Here is a 7,011-nt window from a genome sequence, read left to right on the forward strand (position 1 = left end):
AGGTGCTATAACAGCTGAAAAGAGACCTTACCGTGTTGGACCATGCACTGCAGTTAAACAAAATGACAAGAGGATGTTAAAGGTTTGGGATATAATTATCAAGGACAGTCTCCTCAGGGGAAATGATGAAGACATTCAGGGAAGGGGTGGTGCTATACTGTATGGAATCACAGTTCCATAAGCTTACGATGGAGGCCAGTCCATCTTTTAGGTATGTCAGTGGCTCTTAAGGCATCTTACTGCTGCTTGGTGTTGGCGAAAGCTTGCCTAGGATGTCCAGTTCTGGAGATCACACTTCAAGTAAGACGTGGACCTAAAGGAGAGACTCCAGGGGAAAGCAACAAAAATGATTATAAGTTTAGAAAACATGACCTGCAAAGGAAAGATTGAAGGAACTGGGATTGTTGCATTTAAAAGAGAGAAGCCTAAGTGGGGTGGGTACTTGATGATAGCCTTCAAGTGGAGTTTTTTATATAGGTGATGGCAATCATTTGTGCTCCATGTCTATAGACTTGGATAAGCAGATATTGGTTTCCTTTGCTGCCAAGGAGCCTTATGTTAGTACTAGGAAAAACTATCTAGCTTTGTAATAGTTGAGCATTGAGACAGGTTAAATAGGGAAGCTATGGAATATGCATTATTGGAGGTTTTTAAGAACAGGGTAGACGAACACGTGTCAGGGATGCTTTAGCTACTTGTTTGTGCCTCAGAGTAAGAGAGAGAGTAGATGATGTCTTGATGTCCTTTCTATCCCTGCATTTCTGAGTCTATGCTTATTATAATAATATATACAATCATGGCCAGTGGCATAATTAGGGCAGGGCAAACAGGGCAGTCATCCTGGGCACTAATTTCAGGGGTGGGGAGGCAAGGTGAAAAAAAGCAGCTGCTGCCTGCAGCCATAGAAGTGCAATCACTCATGCAGCAAATGGAAGTCAGCCCTGGCCCTGGGCCCTTCAGGACTTTTCACAGCTCTTCAAAAGCCTTGTTATGGACAGAGAAGCTGTTTTGTTCAAGCTCCTGGGCTGACCTCTAATTTATACATGTCTTAAATAGCTGCAACATGCTGCCTCTAATCGTTTCAACCTTACACTTTGTATTTGCCTGGAAGTATTTCGAATGCAACAATATTTACTTTCTACAGGAAAAACCTATGAGAACAGGTTACCATATACTCGGTTATGGGGAGTAATTATCCACCCACTTCCCTGCCAAATGATTGTGTACTGCCTAGTGTGGTCTGCTCTGATTTTCTTGCTTATGTGAAGTAGCGAGGAAAGGAAACAAAAGCAGAAGGAAGTGCTTCCAATTAATGTGAAGAGTTCTTATTCTTCAGAAACCACCCCCTTGCTTTCAATATCCACATGGAATAAACTACACCCAGATATAGTACATGTCAAAAACATATTCGAATACCTAAGAATTGAGTAATAAATACAAGACAGCATTTTGTAGCATTCAAAATGAAGTTATGCCCCAAGATATTTAAATATAAGAGACGATCAGGGTTCAACACAACAAGCTACATGAATGAATCAAGTCCCTTTTTGGGGACAAGGGCATCAATTTTGCTGGTTATTTTGCCTTCCTCATTTAACACGCCTTTTTTGATCATTTCAATTATGGAACACTTTTTCCAGGAAAACTAAGCGTTACTAAGGTACTAGCTGTAATTTGGATTCCATCGTCAGCTACATTGGTACCTATACCATTGAAGGAAGCTGTTATTCTGTTTTTATACCAATGTAAATGAGGTCAGGATTTTAATTCTGCATATTTGCACAATGAAAAGGGGCATAAGAATGTCTAAATTCAGTATTTGCTCAGCTACTAAATGCACTAATTTGAAGTGGTATTCAATTGAAGCCAAATTAGAAGTTGGACCGGGCAATAAATTATGCAGATTCATCTATCTTTAATTTGCATGGAACCTGCTGTTAGTACTTCTTTCCAGTAGCATGATGTGAATAAAAAACAGAGTTAATTGTTAGTCGATTGCATAGCTGTGCAATGTGAAACAGAAGGAGACATTACTTTACCCATCATCATTTGTTAACTTGCTTTTGTCACCATAAAATATGCTGTAATGGAAGGCCTGATTCTGCTTACAGTGGACCTCAGAATTGGCCTCAAACACCTGTTTTTGGCCAAATAGATGGAGAGGAATTTCTGCCCCAAGTTCCTCAGCATAATTCCAGGCCCTTATTTCCATGCTCTATAAATATACAACGAAAACTAAGCCTGGTCTGAAAATGAATTCCCATTTCACTTATTAATTGATTGATTTTGTTCAGTTTCTGACAAATGAAGTGGACTAATGGACTGTGGGGAAACAATGGCCTTATTCTGAATGCTTTCTGATAACTCTCTGGATGTATGCGGTTATAGTAATAAATTAATATGCCTGATGATATTTAGGTCTACTGTTCTGGCAAAGGTGGATGAGAGAGTCTCAGTTGGATGAAAACATCTCATCCAGCTGACATATTGTCTGAGTGGGGAGGGGAAAGGTAGAGAAGGGGATGAGAGGAGAATGACAGAGAGTGGGATAAGGAGGGGGGAAATATATCCAGAGAGCTGCTCAGGAAGAGAGTGATATCGGGAGTATCTCACACAGATTGGCCCTAAAAAAAGGAGGTGCAAATTATTATTGTACTGACTTCAGTAGGCTGTACTGGAAAGAGAATCTGGCCCAGATGCTGAGAGAGGATCTAGCTGATGGGCAAGTCTTGTGCATACAGTGGGGCTGTGTTGCTGAAGGCCATACTCTTACTCTCAATGGAACAGGTCAGCCAGAAACCTCAGAAACAGAGATTAGGGGATTAATGGAAAGGTGCTTCCCATCTGTGCCGATTTATACTTTGTTTGGAATTCTGCTTACGTTCCACTGTCCATCATAGACACGAGCAGAGGTGGAAGCTTTAAAAAGTTGCTGTTGTCCTTGTAAAGTTCTCATCAATTTAATTTTTATGGTAAACTCTATACTCTTAAATTGTATGTAAGTCACACACAGTAATAAGAAGCACTGATAGAATTAAATCCTTTGCATTATGTCTTCCAATTATCTGATGGCAGAAAGTTCATAAATTCACAAGTCTTTAATCCTTATCACTGTCTCTTCTCAACTGCCTTGTGATCCTTTATTAGTTCCTTAACTATCATTACATGAATATTCATCCCACACTGTTTTCAATGCCCCCTTGATGTATTGTCATTTTGTTCATTGCAGTTTGGTTCCATTGTTGACACGATTTCCCAGACCAAAATGTATGGCCTCGTGTGGAAGTGTGCGAGGGTGGGGATGGTACAGTGAGATACTTTGTGCTTTTTGCTTTGGGTTCTGGCACAAACCCAGTTCCCGTGCTCTCCAGATGGCCCCATTCTTTGGACACGCAGAGAATGGCCTTGGCATTTTCCCCAATTTTTTTCTCTGCGCCATCCAAGGGGCCACAATGCAGTTAAAGGTATAATGCAGTAGAAACAGTTCCTTCATGAGTTCCAGAAACAGCTGAATCCTTCCTAGCTGCAATCCTTCCCTACTATGTATCAGCCCCAGCAAAGGCACAATTGAGCTCTATGGATGAAAACTTGGTCCCAACTTCTTACATCTATCCCAAATGCAGGGTGGCTTTCATGCCTCCCAGCTTCAAAGAGGTTTCTCCAAACACACTGCATAGCAGTCCCCATGTTCTTTTGGAGTGCAGACCCAAAGGACATGTCTGCATGTTATATCTGTTACACAATTACTTTAATTGTGCAATAAATTTAGACTGGCTACACTTGCAAATTAACTATCGCACCTTGAAAAGGTCCAAACAGTTATAAAGTTATCGCTTAAAAATGTGTAATAACTTTATAGCCAGTTTCTATCTAGTTTTAATTTGCATGTGGAGGCAGTCTGCGGCTAGGAGACTGCAGCTGCTGTGATCTCCCAGGCGCTAGGGGAGGACAATGTATCTTTGAGGCTGGAAGATCACAGCTGCTGTGATCTTTCAGCTGTGGGGGTGCTGCTGCGATTTCCTAGCCATTGGGTTCTCCATGCACCCCCATGGCAGTTCATGCACAACTTAAAAATGTCACTGGGGGCCAAAAGCAGGGGCCACAACTGTGGTCCTCCCTTCCAGGTCATATGTCCATTCCTTATGTTTGGTAACCATTGTTGCGTTTGCATCCTTCTGCTTATGTTTTGAGCACTTGGGACAGAGACTATTGTCTTGTTCTGTTTGCGCAAAGGAGCTCCTGCTCCATAACCAGGGCTCCTAGGTCCTATTATAATGCGAATAAATGATGTTGGATGGAGCTGTGCAGAATTTTTTCATGCTGCTTCCCTATTGTGTTGGTTTAATATAGAGTGGAAAATTATGGCGGGGAGGAAGGGCAGGGAAAAATGCTATAACTTGAGATAAATGCATACATCCAGTTTGCTGCTTTATGCATAGCCATTTAGGCTAACCGTTCCTAATGGGTTTGCTAATGGGTAAAAACAATGTTAGAAGGACACAATAGCATTCAGGATGGAAATAACACATTTTCCCCCCTTCCATTAGTTTTGATTAAGAGCACTTTAGAAGCTGAAAACACTCTGCTGAATTCTGTTTGCAAATCCTATTTGTCGCCCTCCATTGATGTACCTTATTTGGTCGACAGTCGCAGCAAGAACAGGAGCCATTTGTTTGCTTCCTCATCTCTGTGTAAGAGCATGGTGACATCTGTTCTGCCTGAGATTGTGTGTTGCATGCAGGATGCTAAAGTTAAGATGTGACAACAGCTGGCTCATTGGGAACTTAAAGAACAGGAAGTATTTGTAAGGGCTGTAAGAAGCTTCAGTCTCTGATTCGATTTGACAGCCAAATCTCCAAATCTGAATTGAATTGGAGGACCCTGTAATCTCTCCAAATCAAATCGGAACCCTCCAAATCGATTTGGACTTGGATGCAATTTTAAAGGTTTTTCTACATACCTTTAGGTAGCACGTGGGTCAAGGGAGTAGGTGGCTCTGTGGCACAATGGATAGTGCATTGGACTTCTAGAAAGTGAAGGGATTCAAAGGTTCTGGGTTCGAGTCCCAGCAGAGTCTCTCTCTTTTCTCTTTCTGGGGTCACTTGATCCCAGCTGACTTCCCACCTATGGTAGGGGGGCTGGACCCGATGATCTCATGAGGTCCCTTCCAGCTCCTAATGTCTAATAAATCTATGGATACTGGGGCACATGGAGTGAAGCACTTCTAGGTTCACCACCAAGCACGTGGAGGGCCCCCCCGCCCTCCTGTGGGATGCTCCATGTGCCCCAGCATCGCAGCATTCACAAGCCATGCTGGTACCTCGAGGTATGTAGAAAAAACATTTAAAGCTGTGTCTAGGTCTGAATTGCTGATTTTCTGAATCGGCATCCAATCTTCAGATTCAGATTTGGCCAAATTGAATTGGGGACAGTGATCCAAATCAAATCACTGATTCAGGCTGAATCTGAATCTGAATCAAATAGGGCCTACTTTGCACACCCCGCTTATTTGTATCAGAAGGCTTTCCCACCAAGCACAATTTAAATGAATACATGAGGTGGTAGTGACACTGATTGATTGTAGTGACCCACAGAGGATTTGAGACAACTGGATACAGACTGGCTCAGAAAGGTGTGCGTATTGTTTGCTGTTGTACGTGCAGGTTTTGCTTGGGCACTGTGGTGATGATGCCTGCTAGGGCAGTGCGAAATTTCACCAGCTGTTTCATTTCGACGCTGTTTTGACTCGTTTCAAGCTTGAAACAGCAAAATCAAAACAAAACAAAAGGCTTCGAAACGAGGGCACTTGAAACGTTTAGAAACTTTTTTTAATGTTTCAAGTTTTGAAGCTGAAGCTGGGCTTGTGTGCAGGGAAACAAAGTAAGGAGGGGGGAAGGACACAGTAAGGGCGCATATTAACACACATGCTGGAGAAGAAGCTCCTGAAGGAGAGGAAAGAAAGGCTCTGTTACAGTTTGGCTGCCTGAGATGCTGCTGGTGCTACTGTGCTGCTCCTCACTGTTATTATTTTACCTGTTGTTATTTAAAGTGGTGGACCCGACTGAGGCTGTAGGGGAGGAGGAGGAGGCCTCATTGGGGCACACTACCGTGTCATGTAGAGGCCCCAGCGCCAGTGAGGGTGTGCCTTAACATGCACACATTCGCACGTCATACATTTTGCTTGTCAGCAGCTTGAGGTGCAGTTTCCCAGAAACCCCTGCACCTATCTCCTTGAAACCTGGCAGAATCTATGGCCTCAGCAGGGGCCACCATTGCCGCTGTTTTCATCCAAATCTGCCAAAAAATGACAAAGTTATAGGCAGTTTTGTGCTTCCCCATTATAGCCTATGGGCGAAACGTCATAACAGCATTTAAAACAGCAAAACAGTTTTGACAAAATGAAACAGAACTGTGCTTTCAAAACCCAATGAAATTCAAAATGAAACACTGTCCCGCTGAAACAGCGAAACGGAAGTCAAAACAAAACGGCGCTGTTTCACAGCCCGAAGCCTACATAGATATGTAGACAGAAACTTGGATGGTGGTAACTTCTGAAAGTGGAGAACCAAACCTCTTGGCATAAGTGTATTTTCTCTGCCCTGGCTTATGTTTGTCCCATCACTTCAATTGCTTTGCTTTTTATGACTCATGCTGAGGTTCATGGTGACTACTAATACCACTTTCCAAAGTGCTTTAGGCAATATTTCTCTCATAAACATAGGCTTAATCTGAAGTAAATGCAGTGAAGTCAATGAAGTTACTTTGGATTGCTTCAGTGCTCCTAACTGTGGAGTTCAGCTCTTTAACTCCTCATATATGCCCGTTTAGTGGCCTGCCGAAAACATCAGAAAAGACATTCACTTTCAGTTAGAGCAGTGAAGCAATTGGAGCATTTCTCCAGCTGGAATTTTTTCCCCCTAGAAGATGTTAATTTTGTGTGTCTATGTATGTATGTATGTATGTATATTTGTGTGTGTGTGTGTGTGTATATATGTGTATATATATGTGTGT

General features: G+C 42.4%; 1 non-coding gene across 1 annotated transcript; it reads left to right on the plus strand.

The window, feature by feature from the left end:
• The first annotated feature begins 4,992 nt into the window (after positions 1-4,992).
• Positions 4,993-5,077, plus strand: TRNAR-UCU. Its single transcript is given in 2 exon segments — positions 4,993-5,029; positions 5,042-5,077. It is a non-coding gene; the product is annotated as a tRNA-Arg (tRNA).
• The last annotated feature ends 1,934 nt before the right edge of the window (positions 5,078-7,011 follow it).

The sequence above is a fragment of the Alligator sinensis genome, unplaced genomic scaffold, assembly GCF_000455745.1.
Source record: "Alligator sinensis unplaced genomic scaffold, ASM45574v1 scaffold599_1, whole genome shotgun sequence".
Classification (NCBI taxonomy): Eukaryota; Metazoa; Chordata; order Crocodylia; family Alligatoridae; genus Alligator; species Alligator sinensis.